Raw genomic sequence first — 21,938 nt, 5'->3', positions numbered from 1 at the left:
ATCCTGGCAGTAAGAAATTTTCTGAATGTTATTAAGATGCCTTAAGGCAATGTTTGGAGGGATGATCATGCAGTTAAATTGTTCGAAAACTACAGTGTTATTCCCAGAACACATCATGTTTCAACCTTCAGCAAAATATCATGAAGGGACATGAGTTTTCAGAAGCAGCATGCTATGTACCAGTCACTCTGCAGGCTTTTGGATACTAGTACTTCATTGTAAAGAAATTCAGTAGCTATTTTCTTATCTTACCTAACCATTCCTATAGAGAAACTGCAGAGTAATAAGTATCCAATACCCGTTTCTAAAGTTTGTATTAAGAAATGAAGAATATACTGGCTTCTAATCAGTGAACTATATAAGAAGCATGGTCCTAAACTATAAAGTATAAACTAAAAACTATAAACTATAAACTATAAACTATAAACTAAACTATAAACTATAAACTATAAACTATATAAGAAGCAGGTCACAGAAGCCTGATAATGTTTTATTGAATCAGATCTAGTGTTAATCTGAGTTGAACTTTGCTTATGGAGTTACAATAGTGATAGTGCTATGAACAATATTCAGGCATGTAAGAAGAAGAAAAAGAATGTTTATTAACTTCTATTGATATTTTTGCACTATAAAAATATTCCCACAATGTTGTAGCACCTTGGTTCTAGAATAGTGAGGAAATACTTCTATAACATTGCTTCCAGAGTGGAATAAATAAGTCTTTTTATAAAATAAATTCCATCGTGAAATAAATAATGGATAATAATTAAGCCAGATTTGACGGCATGACAGAAAAATATCATTGGGAACCCTGGTTTGATTCTGTTCATTAAGGAGCAGAATCTGCTCTCCTTAGAGATAAGTCCAAGTGTTTATTTCTTGATTTGTCTCTCTGACTACAAAGGTCAGAAAGATTACCTGTACTGACTGTACTGTACCCTCTGCATTCAGATATAAAAAGTCACTGTTTAATCCAAGCCACTATGTATCTCAATTATATTTTACCCTAAAATCAGACCCATAAAGTAAACAAATGTTTTCACAGTCTGTAGCATGATTGCTAGATCTACTTCCCTTTCTCTGGTTTCACGGGATCAACTGGCAAGTAGAGACTCTTCTCCCCTTCAGAGTAACTTGGAAAAACAAAAAGCTGTAGCCCACAAATGTATTATTAATTTTTTCTATTAACTGAAAGTAAGATACAAGGCGCATAGCAGCCCCTGTACCATAGGAGAAAAGAGACTACTAAAATAAATGCAAGGACCAGCAATGAAAAACACTAAGTAACAAAACAAAGTATATAAATTATGGAAAGTAAAGCTAAAAATCAATATGCTGCTTTTCTGAAAGGCTATGCTCAGTTTTAACAACAGAGTAGATTTTAGTGAATGTTTAATTAGCTATAGATTGTTAAAGAAGGATTCCAGACCATCTGGAGCCTGTTCTGTAACTTGATCTGGAAACCTCTAGCTCAAAAATAATCCCTGTGGGAAGGCACAAGTATACATATCACAACCTCATCAGCAAATTTCTGGCATATAGTTTAGATAAAAATATGCCATCTTTACCTCAGGGGAAATCTGAGATAAATATTAAAAACCAAACATCCCAGTGAAATAGCAGAATACTAGAAACAATTGGAGAAGCAAGGTGTAATTTCTTAAAAGATCAGCATGAGAAGAGGAAGGTTTAGACCAAAAAGCCTGATGAGCAGCTTTAGCTTCTAAACATTAAAAGATGCAGTTATTCAACAGTGTCAGGTAATCACCATAATGATAAAGACACCGTCTGAGCTCTTACAGGAAGCTTAAAATGAGACTTACAATACCAGCAAGGGAACAGAAGCCCCCATTGCCCTGGGGTGGGGGGAAAAGAGAGCACCACACAGAAATGGAACAAAAGTTGTCCTAAAATAGAACTTGGAAGGATGCCATAGTTAATAGCTATAAATACAGAACACACTGACGCATTAGACATGGCCTTTAAGTACACTTTTAACTAGAGGAGGGAAAAGGCAAGCCTTGACACAGATTTTGGTCACCACCAGCAGTACAAAGAAAACTGAAATAATTCTGTACAGTGACTAGTGAAAGTTTCATCGTTTTGGTTTTAAGTATGTGGGATTAGACTCAAAGGCTTCCTCCCTGGTTCTATACTAAGACATATCTTAGAACCAGAAACACAATTTATGTATTATATTGATATTTGAGTTACAGTCCAGCTGGTGCAGTATCTCCAAGGATGGCCAACAAATAATGTTCTGGAGATGGTATAAAAAGCCCTTATCAAACAGCTGGCGTATAGTCTGTATCTGTGTAAGAGATCTTTGCTGCTAAGAATCAGAGCAGACTTTTTCAGAGTGTATTTTCTAATATAAATGTTACACTAGGAATCTAAGGAATGAGGACGGAGCTCATTTAGGCATTGGAAAGGTTTCCCAGAAAGAAAGTAAACGTAAAAAAAAAAAAAAAAAAAAAAAAAAAAAGCTATACAATACAAACTAACAGCCTAACTATTTGTAAAACAAGATGCAATCTGGAAGTCAGAAATGAAGATGTCTCTTTAAACTGGCCGGTGACTGATACAATCAGGCAGAAACTCACCAGAGGGTGTTACAGGTAAACTCTCCATCCTGTTCCTTCCATCAACAAGTGCATCCTATGTTCACAACATATGATACACAACAGATGTGTGTACCTGTTTTCCCATTTAGACTGGGGCTGCATCTGGCTCTGCACATGGTGACACAGAGTATTTCAAACACAAAAATACATTCCATTATAACCCTAGGCATGCAGTGTACTACAAATACGGTATTTAGATCTCTTCAATAACTGGTAAAATTCTTATAATAAAACCTTTTGGAAAAAAAAATCCCATTTTCACAAAAAAAAACCCACTGATAGCATAATTGATAAATCAAGATCGTTCTCAAGCCCCTTTCAATGTTTAACACAAATTCCAAACATCTCTGTACTACAGCAATTCACCTATATCTAAATGACCAGTTTTAAATGACGTACAAGTGATCTTTAAGGGTTTAATTCTTATGAATAGAAGAACAGAGATGCACAAAGCAGAAAGTGAAAAGAGGAAGGATTCAAACCATTTCTCTCCCTAAGCCCCAGAGACTGTATATACATGCAGACGAATTAGTTTCAGGATTATTAATATAGAGATTTTTGCACTTCCTTCTTCAATTTTCCTTAATGTTAAATAAGATTAAATATCTGTTCACAGACATCTTTGTAGATGATTTTAGCTTCAATTAACGCATTACTATGCTTAAGTATGATGCAACAGACCCTACAGGCAAGCTTTGCTATGTTTTATTAATTTGCAAGGATGACATACATTACAATTAATTCACTAAGGAATCTCCATTTTACTCATTCTTTAAATTTTCAGCAGTAAATATGCCACTGGACACAACTTCTAAATTCAGAGAACAAAAAATTAACAATATTCAAGTCAGTTACATACACTACATTTAACTCATAGTGGAGGAGAAAAGGCACATCATCTAAAATTTCTCTACTAAAATTTAAGAGGAAGAACAAGTAACAAGCTGCTACAAAGTGGTACCAGTCTGAGCATCTGTTTGTACAGCATAATACCTCAAGTAACAAAGCCTCAGCTCTCAGCAGCCCAGACTCCTTAACAATTCATTGATCGAGCTTTCATAAGAAAGCAGTTCTTTATGAATGTTTCTTTGACACTCAAAAGAAGCATTTTTGATGTGTGGCACCAATTTACAGTCCTTTAGTTTTAGCTGACATAATTGGGAACTGTGATCTCCGAATCACTTCGGTTTCACAGGGGCTGTGAAAATTTGATCTCCCAACTACCGCAGTTCCCAGGCCAATATTTTCATATATAATATCACCAGTGGTGGTGTAACTTAATTATTCGTCTAGGAATGGCAGCAGCTCAGAAGCCCACACATGGCCCTTCTTCCACCTGAGTAGTGCAGGCTCCCAGCAGCTTCTGGTGAAAAGCTGGGAATAACAACCTTTTAAATACCCCCAGCAGGAGTGATCAGAGCTGATGAGTGAGCATGCCAACATTTCTGGCACACTTCAAATGCCTTGCAAACAGGCGCAAGGAAAACATACCCTCACAGTTAAGCAGTGCTCAGTGAGGAGTCTGCAGATCTACGTGTTCAAAATGGTGCATAAAGTAACTGCCAGATATTCCAGTGGATGAATGAATGTGTATAGGCTTTACCAGGGAACCAGCAGTGCTTTTTCTTTTGTATTTTTTCATTTCTGCACTGTCTTCTATAGGAATTGCAGTTCCTTACTTTGGCTTTCCAGCAACCTATTGGAAGGTTTTCATGGTTGGAAGTGTTTTGGAGAAAAAGGTAAAGCTTTATTCACATGGTGAAAACCCACCTATTACCTTAAAATCTTACCTGCTGCATCTCACAGATCTGAGGGCAAATGCCAGCAGAACTCACCAAGGGCTCTTTTTAGTTTATACTGGCAATGCGGCCAAAAATATGGGGCAAAGGAAGCAAACATTGCTCCTTTCCTTCCTGAAAGAGCACTGTCATTAAACTCTGAACAGAGCTCAAATAGTGGAACTAGCTTCATGTGCAAAAGCCTATATCACTGGTATTATGAGACACCTTCATGGAAAACAAGTCTGACAATAATTTTTTCTGCATTCAATATTTCTCTTCCTTTAGCACATTACAGAAAATGTTAATTCAGTAAGACCAAGAAAAGGAGTAACAATATTATACACACAATAGTTAAAGCAGTTTTACTTTTTTCAGAAAGAATTAAAATAATCAAGCTTTTCAAAAGCCAGCTGCCAAAAAAATGTCTACAAATAATATAAGGAAAATAAAACTATGGAAAAAATGGAGGCTTAGGTCATTGACTTCTTGACTCACTTTGAATCTTGGAAGAAACAGTTTGATCATCTTAGAATTTATGTCTCTATCTATCTATATTTCTATTTTAACAAGCTAAAGTCAAATTGATAAATTCATATGGCTTACAGCTAAAGTAACACTAACAAAAACTGCTAAAACAATGAAATAAAATAAAAACCCTAACCATCCCCCTCAGGATGAAGACAGACATTTTCTCCAGCTGTATAATTTTTTTCTCTAAATGTGTTTTTATTGATTTTCTTGCTTACAATAGATGTTGCTTTTGAAAAACATTAGCCTCTGCAAATACATGTTCTATTCCAAAGGAAAGAAAAAATATAGGGAGACCAAAATTCATCATGCAAGTAAAAATAATGTAAAATGCAGATGCAAAAAATGTCTGTGTGAGACAAATAATACAATTTTACCTACTTTCCCAGATGTCTATGTTTTTTTAATTGTACAAATCACAAATGACAAACCCAGTAACTGGGAACAATTCACAGCAAATGCCCCATACTCAGAAACATTTAATCACTTGACAGAGGTCAGTCATGGGATATTTACTTTTTATCCCTACCACATAAAACTTAGTTTCTACCTAAAAACGTGTCTGTGCTTAGGAAGCAGGAGTAAAAAAAAAAAAATCCTCCTTTAAAATGGTGGTTGGAATTTATTGCAGCCACTTGTGAATTGAAATACTTAAAATTGTCCATTAAGGTATACTTGAGCAGAAGAAAATATATGCTGCCTTCATTAGGTTCTATTAAATCTTATCTATTTACATCTCTGTGGCTTTCACAGCTCTGACATGCACTGAAACAGACAGCAATACTCCCATGATCAGAGCTCACTCTCTTTCTTTGTAATAAAAATAATAGACAAGCAGCCACATAATGCAAAGATATCATTCTGCCAAAGGTTCCAGCATTATAAACCATAAGAACAAAGCCCTGGAAGCATCATTACAGTTAAGAGTATCTTGGTAGTTTTGTGATCAACTCTGATGTATGGTCCAGGCATGCTAAACTGCAAGAGGCTCCAACTCTTCTAACAGACAGGCTAGATGTAAATCCGTACACGCAACAGAAGAGCCACAAATAAATCAGACTGTTTGGAGCTTGCTGTTAAACAAAGAACATACAGCTATTTCAAGGATCTGGGCTTTAGAGGGAGGGAGACGCTGCTTCCTTTGGCTGCCCTGAAAAACGAGTGAGTTTTTTTTCAAAATGAAATGATAGTTGTTCTGAGCAATTATGTCCACACATACTTCTCAACAGATGGTCAAGGCATCTGTACTGTTTTAAACTTGCTTCAAAACCTTAACAGGTTTGTTTGATGGATCTGCATTCTTCCCTCTCCTTTGGCACACTAATTTCATCACTCCCAGCAACAGTTTTACTCAGCACTTCATAGACATGCCACAACTTGACAGCTATACAATTTACCCTTACTAACAGCAGAACTAAATGCACTTATGCCCTGTTATACTTACCAAAGTCTGTCTTGGCCTGAGATTATAGCAGCATTAAAATTTCGATTCTCCTGCAAAAAAGCAAACTCAAAACTGACTATTTTCACTTCTTTCAGAAGAACCTTATTTCTGGCATTTGATTTAATGACCACTTCTCTTTTGTAAGGCAAACTGATACAGACTAGAACTAATGACTGTTTGCTACAGTGTCTTTCATTGCATTCACCGTACTAGTTGTTTTCTTCAGCCGGTAGGACAAACAAGCCCAAGTCCTGAGTGGGACCTTTACTTCTAAACAACAGCAGCAAGAAAAAAACAGACCAAGTTCTTTACTGTGGTGATACAGCTCACTAGTTTCAGTGGAGCAGCATGCATTTTCATCAGTAGAAAACATAATCCTGTGGGGGTTTTTGCCAGAGGATAACTACAGGATTATATGTTCAATGGGCTAAACAACACCAACTGTACTTCTGGTTCATTCTGTACTGAAAAGGACATTGTCATTGGGCAGATCTTCCCAAATCTACTGTTCATGCAGATCCTTTGGGTGAACATGCACCTCCATTTTTTGTATAAGAGCAGGTAATGAATAATCTCACATCTTCACTCATTAGGCTCACTAGATTCACTGTATTTTGAAATAAAGTTAAAATAGAACAGTAAGAGACAGACTACGAGTTTTATAATTGTTTTCTCCTGTTTCAATGATAGACATATAAAAATGTGGATGTGTCCTGGGAAAGCTTTTACTTCTCCCATTTCACCTTAGCACTCTCTCAGCACATTTTTTTTTTAAGATATGATCCAAAACCTATTTAACATAACAGAGAGTTTTCTTTTGACTTCAGCAAGCTTTGAATCAGACCTGTAAATCGGATTCTGACCCCTTTCAAATAGTGTGCGCAGGATTTATGGTCTATACAACTTATCCCTGCAAAATTAGGACATTGCGAACTCAGTGTTTTATGCATTTTAAAATAACTGCCAACACATAGTGCAAACTATGCTGTTCATTTAAGCATATCTTTGAACCCGTGGTTATTTGTCTATCTAATATCACTGTAACCGACCCCCTCACCTCTGATAATGCTTCTTTTGTCACAGTAGTTCTAGGCCATCTGTCTTTCTGTCGGGGTATGAAGCTTGGGCAAAAGAGAGGAAAAAGAACTATTTGGCCATCTAGTCTCAGATTAATAATTTAAAAGGTAGTTTTAGCAATTTTTTCTTATATTATATGAAAGGAATCAAAAGATGAATGGTTAGCAATAGTCATCCTTGACTATTAAAATATGGAACATCTGGTTAATATTTAAAGAGCATACATGCTCATGTGCAGAGAGAAAACAATGTTTGAAGTTTAACTGAATTTTTTCCTAACTCTCCATAGTTCAGCCATAAGCTCAATTTATATCATACTCAGTCATATCATACTCACTCCAAACTGAAGTGATCAGTCAAATACAGGACATATCATACTGTTCAGAGACCGATTTGAGCAAATACTCCAAAACCACTGATTTTTACAGAGTTAACATTCTTGCTCTATGATCAGTTTTCAAAGAACAGAAGTCTAAAAGACATAAATTGTGAATCTGGACCCTCAAACTATCATGAGGAGAACACTGTTATCACAGGCTAGGTCCACCTTGAATAGGAAGAGCCGTTCCAGTATTCTGACCCTTAAACCTCACACAGTGATGGCAGCTATTTAGGCAAAACAAACAAACCAAAGGTAAAAAATGAACAAAAACACCTGTGAATCACTTAGCTTATCTTTCTTCCACTTTGGACCTTCCTCTGGCAATGAGCAAATTCCTCTCCCATCTGCACTTTTCAACTATACTGTTGAGTGCCAAAAGAAAAGGTGTGCGACCAAGGAAACATCACATCCTATTTACAGTCAGTTGCACAGGAGAAACACCATAACAGAGCACAGCCTTATAGGGAACATCCAGCCAGGGCCAGAGGTTTGTGAGTTACACTTGATATTGAAAATAGAGGAGGTAACATTAAGCCATCTTCCAGAAAGTCACAAGCAATTCTACAATGTAATAGCCTTACTGAAAAAAATATTGTAACCCCGTGCTCCATTGTTGTACTTATAAATTTACTTATGTCTATGCTACCAGCAGTGTGGCCAAGCAGCTGTTCTGATTTAGTAATATTTTAAAGACTCCATTTGGAGGCACAAGAAACTCCATAAACAGTGGGGCAGTAAGAAGTCAAGGCTAGCAAACTTATATCAGTATTTATACAGTTACGGGGAAACTGGTATGTTTTGACAGGAAGTCAAATTTGTGTTCCATTCACTAATGGCTAATAGGACCTATACTATGTGTACTCAGATAGTTTTGGAGCTCTCTCACTCAAACAATTATTTTACCATTAACATGATGTCTTACTTGTGGACAAATGTAGACCAATCAGAAATTTTGCAAAAGCCACAGTTATTTAAAGAGAAAAATAATACCTAAATATTTCTTGTCTGAGTAGCTATTTGGCTGGTATATTTGATCAATCACATCATAGGATAAATTTTTATTTGGAAAATAAAATATTTTACTGAACCTAGTAATAAGAGAATTCATGTTCTATTTAGACCTACTTGCAAGTCACTGATCTTTCAGGGTGACTTTGCTGTTTTTTTGCACTTTGCTTTGCCATAGTTGCAGAGATTTTAATTGTTTTTAGTTTCAAAGTTTCCAGAGGGTTGCAGTGAGTTTCTGTATGGGAGGCTCCAAGTTTTCCACAATGCTTTTTAACAAATAGATCTGAATTTAATCAAGGGAGATAAAGAAACAGACTAGATGCTCTACAATTATACAGAATCCTGGTCAAATCTTCTGTCAGAGGATATCCAGTGGCAACATTATGTCAGCTTAAAACTCAACAATAGAACACAACCAAGAATGTACAGAGGAGGCTAAACACTATCTCGGTTCACAGAGGTTTGTGATGCATTTTGATTCTCCTACACCTCCTTCAGGTAAAAACATAAAAATATCCATTTACTAAAACTCTAGTTATATATAGGGTGAAGCTTCTTCTAAATATGACTTATGCATACGCTTTCATAAGGCTCTAGTTAAGAAAGTCAAACTGATCTAGAAGCTGGCCAATACATGCAATTACTTAGCATCAGAATAGCTTGTAATTAATTACAAGTATATTTGACTAATATAAGCATAGTGATAAACTGACATATTTTTGGACTTTATGCAAAAAGAATTACTTACAGCTTTCCCAAAAGTAGAACGAGAGCAGGAGAATGATCAAATTTAAAATAAGTGTTGCAGCAAAAAAAGGAAATTCAGCCTATTGAGACTTCTCTATGTCATCCAGAGGGACCTGGACAGACTGGAGAAGTGGGCCTCTGAGAACCTCATGAGGTTCAACAAGGCCAAGTGCAAGGTACTGCACCTGGGTCAGGGCAATCCCTGTTTTCAGTACATGATGGGGGATGATGTGCTTGAGAGAGCCCTGCAGAGAAGGATTGAGGGTGCTGGTCGAGGAGAAGCTCAACATGAGCCAGCAATGTGCACTCACAGCCCAAAAGGCCAACCGTATCCTGGGCTGCATCAAAAGAAGAGTGGCCAGCAGGTTGAGGGAAGCAGTTCTGCCTCTGTAGTCCTCCCTGTGAAACCTCATCTGGAATACTGTGTCCAGTTCTGGAATCCTCAATATAAGAAGGATATGGAGCTGTTGGAATAGGTCCAGAGATGGGCTACAAAGATGATCAGAGTGCTGGAGAACCTTCCCTATGAGGACAGGCTGAGACATTGGGCCTGTTCAGCCTGGAGAAGAGAAGGCTCAGAGGACATCTTATAGTGACCTTCCAGTACCTGAAAGGGAACCTACAGGAAAGCTGGAGAGGGGCTGTTCACAAAGGCTTGTGGGGATAGGACCAGGGGGAACAGGTACAAACTGGAGAGGGGCAGATTTAGACTAGACATTAGGAAGGATTTCTTCACAATGAGAGTGGTGATGCACTGGAACAGGTTGCCCAGGGAGGTTGTGGCTGCCCCATCCCTGGAGGTGGTCAAGGCCAGGTTGGATGGGGCCTTGGGCAGCCTGATTTAGTGGGAGGTGTCCCTTCCCATGGCAGGGGGGTTGGAACTAGATGATCTTTAAGGTTCCTTCCAACCCTAACTATTCTATGATTCTATGATTCCATGATTCCTCATAACTAAAGTTTTATAGGCTGTCCTGAGACATGTCTACTAGTGGGGATTTACTGCTATGTATGTATGGAATTAATCTGTAATTTAATATTTATGTTAGTTTCCATTTGTTTAAAAGTCCTTCTTCCTGCTTAGTTGACTGACATGCCCCTTTCCTCAGATCAGCCAGGGAGATGATTATTTAATTGAAAATAACCTCAGTTTGCAAATCACTTGTATCTAATTGGGGCTATATTTCATTATTATACTGGCTGCAATTCCATGTCAACATTAACTACTTGCATAGTTGCATTTTAATGCAAATAACTATGCATTGCTGACAAGTTATTTATAATATCCTAAATATTTTACTCCAGGAGAACACATGCACTTTGCCTAGGAAAACCTAAGAAAAAATCGACACCAATCTGTATTACATACAAACATGAAAACCTGAGTTCAGGGCTTCCTTGCCTACAATAATGTAGGACAGAAAACTAAAGAGCCATCTATCCACACAATATGGATAGATAGGGAGGATGTATTATCTCACCATATCAGGAGCCTATCTAGCCATGAACTTTGGTCAAAAACTGTTTGTTTTCCTCCCACTTTCAAGTCTTAAAAAGCCAGTTAATGGAGTCTGTCATTAATCCATTTCCAACCAGAGACATACTAACATTGGAGTCAGAACTCATTTTTATCACAGTGCCATAGACAGAGGTGGGACCAAAGGGAGCACAGTGAGACAAAGCACATCCTTCCACGGATCTGGCTCAAATCCAGCTCTTCTCCAAGCCTGAGTGACACATAATATCCTGCATAATGAACAAGATGACATATTGACTGTTCTTTCATCTGTAAGGACAGTAAAAAATCAGACACTAAATAATCCAACAGTAAAACAAAGCTAAACAGCTCTAGAAAGGTCACTACTATTTGTGACCACCACGTTTATGGGCTAGATATCCAAGTAGGCTGGATAGCTGGCTTTCAGGGCTGCTTTCCAAATTACTCTCAGGGATTAAGGTCTATATATTCACCCAGAATCTGAGATGTGACCAGCCATTTTCCAAATTAGATTTTTGTACTGTCAGCCTGCTTCCAGTCCTAGAACAGACAGACATTAGAGTTCATTGCTTCCAGCTTTCACCCTTGTATGGACAGCACCGGTTTTCCATGTTTAATTGCATCTTTGTGGATTAATGCCCTTCAGCTCATATCCTGGTTCCTCTCTCCAACAGCAAAAGCTAAGAACTTTCCAGAAGTTAACTGATAGCAAGAAGACAGCAACTATACACTTACAAAGTGCTTAATGATCTGTTTGTAGGAGGTCTCTTTCAAAAAATTCTTTAAGATAAGTAACACAAGTGAAGTACTTAAATTTTAAACCAAATGCTATTGATTTCTTGACAAGTTTTCTTACATGAGTCATGAACTATTAAAAAGCAACCCATCTGGTTCATTTTGAATGAGCCTTGGTAAACACCCCATTAGGAATACTCAAAAATCTCATGGAATGCCAGAGGTCCTTTTCCATTTCCCATATATAGTACATCTCACACCCTCCAGGCACTGTTAAGGATAGGACATCACCTCAAACTGCTTTATCAGGAGCTAATTATTAAGAGAGTCAAACTTCAGAGCCAGAATTCTGCAACCAAAAAATTATAAGCCAGGAAATCTGAACTAAATACTTCACTCAGTAACACTGTTAACTTTAGCCAGCTCACAAACCCACCAGGATCCAGACAGGAATTGTTTGCAACTCACCATGGTAAGAGTGCAATAGGCCAACTATCAAAACTCACCCGTCTGCACTAGATAACTTACTTTGCAGGAATAAACAAAATACAACAACCCTCTCCCTAGCCCCTTTTTTTAATTCTAAAACAGATTTCAGTATTATGCTTTGGAAATAACGTGTAGGTTGTTTGTGGTGTTGTTCCACGATATATATTTTTTAATTTCTCTTTCAGACCTAATCAAAGCACTGAAGAGCGATCTGTGTAGTCCTTCTGTAGATCAGAAATATTCCAATCCTGCTCCTGTTACCATTAATAGAAGCCTTGCAATTGACTTCAAGGGGGAAGAAAATCAAGCCCTGCAGACTGAGGTCATATGTTGATAAGCACAATAATCTTTGTTTCACCTTCACCCATTTTAATCTCTTCAAAGGTTTAAATTTATGGGCAGCAGTGTCTGCTCCTCTCAAAGGGTTTTTGCAAATGCATAGCATTAATCTGTCACTTGATTTTCCACTTGAGCTAGTATACACAATGATGCACAAAGCAGCAGTAAGGTATGTTGGTAATGACTCCCACTGATAAATCCATACATATTTTACATTGGAGTGTGACCCCTACATGGATTAATCTTATTCCCACTAAAGCTGATCTGCAGCTAGTTGGCTTCCTTACAGATGGTGACCAGAACGTGCACCAGGGAGACTTACGCAAGATACCCTCAACATTATAATAGCCTCACTATGGCTTTTGGATTTACGACCAAATCACCCCATTTGTATATAGCTCTATTGTAATACAACTGTAAATGTAATTACATGAGATAAAGGTTATCCTTCAGCAAGGACAGCTGTATAGCACTAGCAGTTTATTCTTACCTGATTCAGCATGTTATTCCATTCATATCTTTTGAAATAGGAAACAAGAAAAATGTGTTTGTCACATCACAGTATGCATTAAACACCTGCTACACATTTTCTCTGATGAATCTTCTTGCTCTGAGTCTATACTTATCTTTCAGCTTTACCTTATAAACACTTTTGATGCAGTCATTTATTAAAAAAAATTCTCTGATATCGCATTTCTTTCTAATGTCACATCATCAAAGATGAAAGTAATAATGTTCAAGAATTGCATGCTTTCTGAATCTACACACAGACGCTATTCTTGCTGCAAGCTGTACTTTCAACATGTATTGTAGCAATTCTAGTTCAAGTGTGTTTAATTAATACATTAATGTATATTTTTTTCTGTAGGTGAGTCAAATAAAACAACTTTCCTAGTTTGCCAGGGAAATAGCTGAGAAATATTATACTCCCTCCTGCCCCTAATCCCTCTCTTCTCACTAGACTGAAGAAAGAACCTGTTTCCCTGCATTCTTTCTCAGGTGGGCTCCATGCTCCCAGGCAGTAGGACCTGCAGCATTGCTTTGCCCTTCCACCAGTTCAGCAAGTATTGTACACAGTTGCTTTTGCTGTCTCTGCTCTCACATTGCTTGCCTGTGCATTCACTTGAGACCCAAGGATTTAGTCCTAAACCTCTGTCAATGGAGATGTTAGGAGTGTTACTGCTTCCCATATCTGGGCTCTTCCCCTTTGGCTCCCCATCGGTTCGTCAAGTCCTGAGGATCTCTCATTCTTTTCCTCCATGCTGGCACTCACCAATGTATGTGACTCATCTAATAGATGTGTGATGTAATAGTTTTCTCTTTGCAAGTATATTACTACTCTGAAAAAGCCTGTGTAAATATATTTTACATTAAGATGGCCCCTCTGGATCGCTTCCATGCTAGCCAGTGACTGGCAGTTATCTTCACACTAGATCACTCTGTAATCATTCAAATCCTTAGCTCACTAGAGAGGAGCTTCCTAATTCTCAGATTATGGACATCCCTTTCAACAGAATTTACTATGTGACTTAACTGTAATGAAATCAGCTTTACCTGATCAACAACGTAGTTTTTTCCTGCTCTTTTTGTCCTGTTTCCTCAGTCTGGAAACAAATCAATGTTTACCATTTTTAGTGAACAAGTATTACAGTTACAAAAGACCTATTTTACTAAGCACCAGGCTCACATTTGCTGGTGAACAACTGAGCCTCGTTCTCTCACTGAGGTTTTGGAACTGCAACATTTTCAGTGCTGCACTGTAGGTTCTTCTCAGCTTCCAAGTCCCCCAGGGTGGCTGCAGGAAGCCAGAGCAGTTAGGAATTCACGTCAAGCAAGAATTAATCCACTTTTGTGCCTGTTCAGAGCTGCACGGCAAGACGTGGTCTCTCCTATTTGCTGTCTCAGCACACTCCCTGAAGAAGCAGGTCTGCACATTAGAAGTTTCACAAATCTTACCGTTTATAACTTTTATAAGAAAATTAATACAAAGTATAAAAAAGTATAAAAATATAAACAGTATCGCTGAAAGCAGAGCCCCAAAAAATGGTTGCTTCACCCCATCCCTGCCCAACCGTACTATACTTGAATGTAGCAACACTGGCAGATCTGGTATTACCCTATCATAATGTTCTGCAACATCCTATTCAACACCCTAACATCACCTTACATCTCAAAAATTAAGTCCATATTGATAGTAAAGAAATTAAGTCATTATTACTTTAAGCCATTCATCAATATTCAGGGGATCCTTTGTTTTAACTAATGAGCCCTTTTTATCAATTATGTAATGTTCAGCATCTTAATGTTCAAACATCTCAATAGCAGCATATTCAGAAAGTAATTTGTATTCAGTGAGCTCAAAGCCTTTATATTTGCATATTAATCTTTGCTTTCTAAATCACACAGAAAGGCATTTAAAAGGCTAGGAGTGCTTTGATCTTCTTGAAAAGTAAAAATGTTAGGATTATTAGATTTCAAAAGTCTTTTTGGTAATAGTTTTAAGATCACTGTTCCTCACATATTTTCTCCCTGGAACTCTAGTTCCTTTACTGAGAAATCTGAGCTTAACCAGTTTGATTCTATTACTGGTGCAATCACATAGATCAGATTGAGGGTATACAGACTACAGTATTTCATAACAAACAATACTCCAAAATGACAGATTTTTCAAAGTAAAATCTTAAGCGTATTCAGGGTTAAAGCACTACATTGATTTTGCTGTTTGTATGACTGTGGCAGAGACATTTCCTAGCTCAAAAGGGGTGTAAATGATGGCAGGGACTACCTTGAACACCAACTTGAGTTTTCCCCGAAGTCCTAAACATATGTAGTAGATGTTACATTAAAATTTAACATTCTGCCCATGCATATATACACAGCAGTTGAAAAACACCTGAAGCCTGTAATGCATATCTTCAGTATAAAAGGTATAAAAAAGGGACCTTTCAGACATCATACAGAAGCAAAGAGCAATTGTGTTTAGCAGCAATATCAGTCTCGCATGTGAGGGAGTTATAATGAAGTAGTTCAACTAAGTGCAGGAAGTGAATTTGACTCCATAAAACAGAAGATCACAGAAAAATAAAAATCCCAACAGCCTCTGCCAGCATAAACAAGGATGAGAGGGCGGGGTGTGGGAGGGTGGAATAATTCCTTAATCCTTTCAAATCTAGCAACTGCAAGCCAGATGCATTGCCAAGCATTGGAGGAAAACATAAATGGGATCCTGATAATTTCCTATAGGAATAACAGTATATCGTGTTCAGACTCTCATCTTTCATTCCCAGCAAAGACAAAGTAAAGAAACAACAAATGTAATTATGAAGAAATAAGAATGTAAAAGTGTGAGACAGAGGAAAGAATCCTTCCTCATTCCTCCAGGCAATTAGTGGCAAGCCTGAACTAACAGAAAATTGATTTAAAAAAAAAGACACCCAGTTTAACAACACTTCCTAATCCATTTAAAATATTCAAGAACGTCCTAGCTAGTCATGTAACTCCTTGAATTTATCAAGATCCATTTTCAAATACAATGTTCCTCAGCCTTTTGTTCTACTTCAAAATTAATTTCATAACTTCAGTTCTCCTGGTTACAAATTCAGTATCAGTGCTCAAATAGCAATGAAAACATTGCATGGATCACAGAATCACAGTTCTTTCACCTTTATTAATGGATCAGTTTAAGGACATTCTATAGCACAGAATATTGGACATTCTATAGCACAGAATATTGGAAATCTATAAACTTAATTATCATTGTAATTTAAATTAAAAAGAGGCATTTCATTACTATTAAAATTTCACACATGGCTTCCAAGCAGTAGAGACAGGACTATGAAAGTTAACTGGAGCAATGCTTTAAAAAGGGACCTCAGAAAGTGCAAGACATTATATAGAAAATATGAGTAAGAGAGCTAGACAAAGCTCCCCCTCCTCCCCCAAGGACCTCACTGGTTGCCTTTTCCAGAAAATGATCCAATACAAAATAAAAACAAACTTTCCTATCCTCTCTCCTCCACCAAGCCAAGCAGACACATCCATCAGCCTGGTTTCTTCCCTTGAAGAGAGGTTAGTTTTACCTTAGTTTTTCATCCCCATTGTTTTATGCTTACTTTATACCAAGTTGCAATGTTGCCTCTCATTTCCTGTTCCCTAAATAAACAGAAAATTAAGTCCTCAGTGCAGATCCCAAGTCCTATCTTCATTCTGTCCTGCCAAAAGTAACTCGTTTCAGTGAGCTCGCTGGAGTCATCACAACACTGAGATTTAGCAAGGCTCTGTTTTCATAGCCTATTTAAACAATACATTTGATGGTGTCCCATCTGAAGCTATGCTGATCAAATCAGAAATGTTCACACAATTTCTGTTAAGCTACTGCCTCTGCAGCTAGGAGTCTAAACTCTTCACATGATCCACACGGCACTTCCTTCACAGAACCTTCACTGATCATTTCAAATGCTTAATGAATATCATCCTACTCAGCTATAGTTAGAAGACAAGATTTGCCATGAAGGCAGAATACAGTCTGCAAAACCTTCATTCCTCTTGACACGAACTAGAAAGAACTAATTTTAGGTTTGGTTCCAGCACTGAATTTCTGTCTGGTTAATTAGAAGGTGTATTTCCTCCTTTGCAAATGGAACAAATCTGAGCTGCATATCAGAACAACATGCTTCAGTGACTATTTCAGAGCTGAACTGAGTAACATGGAAAACACATGGAAGCTGTACCTCCCAAAACACTAAATGGTAAAAAAAATCTGTTTTGTAATGAATATAAATATCAGGTGTCTTAGGTCAGGATCCTGATAGTAACTCTTAACACTATATGTCAGCATTAAGACAGAATTTCAGGTTATTATATGCAAATACCATTGCAAAAGGTATTGGAGAGCTCCTCTAGCGATCTCTGAGCTGATATCATACATATCTTTCAGCACTACATGTTACTCATTCCAGAGAAATCGTAAAGTTGCTACAATCTTCTTATGCCAATTCATTTCTTGGCAAGGGATTAGCATGTTACGTAGATTGTTACAAAACTATATTGTGTTGTGCACCTAATACTCTTGAGCAATGTCTCAGAACTGTAAAGTCAATTTGTAAATGAAAGGCTTATTTGTTTATTTGGTCCTAAGGTTATTTCAAATAATGGATGTTTTGGGGAGTTTTATCTTTCAGACAGACACAATTAAAGGCTTTGGACTCACTGCAGTTGTTAGTGCTTGTTTTTAATACAATACAGACAAGGTTTCTGTTTCTCAGTTGATTGTTCTTCTAATCTTCCTTCACAAAACATGCTGCCTGCAAACTTTTGTTGATGATAATGCAACTATCAAGGTCACACACCAATATACATCAGTAGTACACAGCTCTGTTTTTCCCATCTCTGACACTGGAATTACAAAGATTTTCCTACGCACATAGCACAGCTCTGTATCTTGCAGAGAATATTTCAGGGCCTACATCTTGTTTTAGTTTTAGTTTTAGTTACTTTAATAACATTAGATTAGTTAAATATGCTAATGGGAGTTGAAAAACTGAAACAGAAAGATGAGTTCAACTTGTCAGAACTGTTGCTTTCTATGCTAGCTCCACTTCTCCGTACTAAAACCAACACCATCTTCTGTCCCTTTTCTAGTGCACACAACCGTGAGACACAACACCAGCAGGAGAATCCCAGAGGACAGGAACTGGGACAACAGACAAGAAGAATTAATCATAACTAACCAGATGTTAGTTCTGCGGAAAACCAGGAGTCATTCTACAGGTACAATGCAGAAATGGAATGCCAGGAAGTCAAAACACAGCTGGGGAAGATGCCAGAATCAGGAGTGGTATCTACAAATGAAGTCAGGAAAGTATGCAGTCTGGAGCTGTTTGATATTACATCATTATAGGCGCTTCTCTTAATCTATGGACACTCTTTGGATTTATCTGGCCTCTTCCACTTTAGACAGGGAAAAGTCCTCATGGTGTGAAATTGCAGCAGGGTTTCCTTTGAAAAGCTAGTATGGATTTTCATCAGACATCACAGACTCTGCTATGACAGCCCTTTTGGGGATCACACAGAGCATAACACTGTTTAATCTTACATAGGATAATAATAACTTTGCTTATTCTCTCTTTTGTGCCTTAACTCCCTATAGTCACTTCTCATTCACATTCATTGTTACATGACCATTCTATTTTTCTCCTTGCCGTTTCCACCAATTTTCTGATTTCCATCCATAAACGGAATATATGCCTCTTATCCATATTTTCTAATTCATCATGCCTTAACAGTTCATGCATCACTTAACTGCCCTATTTATTCTATTCCAAACTGTTCTAATTTTCCTCCAGCTCCTACTTCCAGTGCCCTGAATAGCTGTGCTTTTGCCATTCTCCTTCAAAAATGTCTGCCCACTTAAGCTTGTAATTGATAATGGTAGAAACTAACACAGACTTCCATACTTAGGGGAAGAAACAAATATCCTTCTCTCTTCTGGCTGCTTCTTCAGTGTGCACGTTCTGGTGACGGCTTCTGGTGCAAATACTCAAAGTCACTTCTGCTTTTCAGCTTTTACTCTTGCACAGGGATTTGAGAGAGAAACAAAGAAACAACTGGCCCTAGAAAATTGTAAGGCACAAAATTTTTTTTAGCCTGCTCAACTAAAGTGTTAGGATACTGTAAGATGTTTTATCTCAATTTTTATTATCTAGGATTTCTGCAACAGTCCAATTATCAACAACTAAACTACTGCATTCAAATGTACGACTTCTATTCCTGCTCCAAATCTGCTGAGAACTTTCCTGTGATTCCTTAAGATGTTGTTTCTATGTAGGCCTGCACGCAAACTGAACAAAATAATCTGCCTTTTGCTAGGATTGTATGGAGTCTGGGTTGTAAGACTTGTTTTGGTTAGGTTTACATTTTAAAGACTGAAATCTTCCTAAATTTTCCTGTTTCTGTAAACTTCTGCCCAGATTCCTGAAAGCTTTCTAATATTCCTACAAACCCTTTTTTCAAGTCACCTATTCCCATGCATTCTGTCCGCTCTTTCCATTACTCTTGATTCCTGCAGACACTTCTGCCTTCATCCTGCCTTTCTCCTGGTTTCATTTTAATCTGCAGACTCCCTTATGACTTTTAATTTATCTTCTTTTTATTCTAATACCTTTCATTTTCTTCTGCAGCATCTCCCAATTTACTATTATTCACAGTTAATGTTTTTGCTTCTCTTTTATACATCTTCTCCAATGATGCAATTGAACGTATGTATCTACAATCTTTCATATATCAACTGTGATGAACTGTAAATATTATATTTAATATATAGTTCTAGAACATATAGTTTTAATATAGAAAACAAATCATTTGTAACCTTAATATGATGTCTCTTTTTATTACTCTGATACAGAAAGGTATGTACCATAAAGAAGTTAGTCTGTTAGGAAGGATTGCTGCTGTATCAAATGACAGCTCATATTTTCTGAAAAGCTCTTCCTCAGCCCACAAACTCCTGCTCTGCTTAATTTGTTATGAATTATTCCTGAATAAACAGCCAAAGGATCTAAGGAGAATTTACTTTATACAGGTTCTTCTGAAGTAAACAAGCCAAACTGTCACTCAGAGCATTTTGCCCTGCTTTCCTCTGTTGAAACAATCTCCTGTTTTATCTGAAAACCAAGCACTTTGCTTGAGCAAATCACAAAATTGTGATTCAGGACAGCTCTCACTTCAGCTCTCTTGAATTAGAATGATTCTTTTTATATGATTAATTTAGATACTCTTCTGTAATAGCCTCTCATTAAATGCACTTTATATTAATACTACTGCTTTTAGCTTTTGTTTAGTTCTCCCAAGCTTCAAAATGATGGAATATTACCAAATTTCTTCTCACCAATTCTGTGTGAAGCATAAAAATTATTTATCACGCTGCTTTCCAGGTAAGCCAATATAACAGACAATGCTTAGGACAAGCAATATGTATTGTAGTTACCACATATATTACCACTTAAAAATTTACATACACCAAATGGAACACATACTAATCTCAAACATGTCAATATAAAATCTTTGCAAGTAATAGCTTGTGGTTTTCCAACATTTTTCTGCTCTAAGTTTATTCCAACTTTAATGCAGAAGAAAAAGAAAGTGGAATCAGGCCCAGACTACTTCTAATAAATCCTTTCCATTCTTAGTTGAAACGTTGTTATTCACAATGCAACATATGTTCCTCTAATTATGTTTTTGAGCAAAAGTATTAATGACATTTTGGCCATATGTCTACTTATTCATTTCAGAATAAATTTTCATTTGACACATTTACATTATATAATGGTCAGAAACTTTGATTAAAAGTTTGAGGGTTTGATATCTCCTATTTGCAGTAAAATAGAAGAGAAATGCAGTCCATGCAATGATTTTGAGCAGTACTTAGCTACCACAAAGCATTTTAATGAACACTACAACATATGCTTTTGAAGAACCTGTTTTATAATGGTACATATCTATCAAGATGTGAACTAACTGAAACTTAAATGTTCATCTCTGCCTATCTTCGTAATGTCAACATAAATCCTTGAAGCATGGAGAAATAAAATAGGATGGGAATTTGAAGCAGAACATCTCAGTGTTTGTGAGTAAGCAGCAAATTTTGGCAATCTGGTCATATACAACAGTATCTTTGCAAATTCTTTCATGACTGAAGTGAAGTATGAAAAAGGAGATGCTTCTAGTTCTTTGTATGTTGCTTCTGTTAATTTTTATCCAATCAATATGTCTTTCAGTTGTGGCAAGCAACTACAAAGGTATCCTAAGAAAACTGCATATATGGATCACAATATTATTCTAGGACTGCAAATAAATAGGCCCTATTAAAAATGAGAATAAAGCCAAAATTCAGTGTTTCATTAAACCATTTGAGATGCCTAAAATCTTTGTCACGTGTTTTTCTGTAGTATTCTCTGAATATCTGAACACTTAAAGGGAATAACATTATCTTTTCTCTTTCTTTTTGTGCTTTTTATTAAGCATGTGTGAAAAGTACTGAATTTTGAGTCCTTAAAAATGAAATCTTCTATTTATTTCTGGGTCAGGTAGACACAAATGCTTGTGGAATTAACACGTGATAAAAGCTACATCATTAAAGTTTAGATTTTTTTCTTACAAGTGCCACTATAAAGGTTAAGAGTACCTCATTCACCAGTGTCTTTCAAGCATGCTTCCAAATAGCCCTGAAAAACACAGTAGAAGCCAAACACACTTCAAATGTTTTCTGAGAAAGTAAATCTACTTAAATATG

The sequence above is a fragment of the Cuculus canorus genome, chromosome 5 (assembly GCF_017976375.1).
Source record: "Cuculus canorus isolate bCucCan1 chromosome 5, bCucCan1.pri, whole genome shotgun sequence".
Taxonomy (NCBI): domain Eukaryota; kingdom Metazoa; phylum Chordata; class Aves; order Cuculiformes; family Cuculidae; genus Cuculus; species Cuculus canorus.
Note: the sequence above shows the minus strand (reverse complement) of the source record.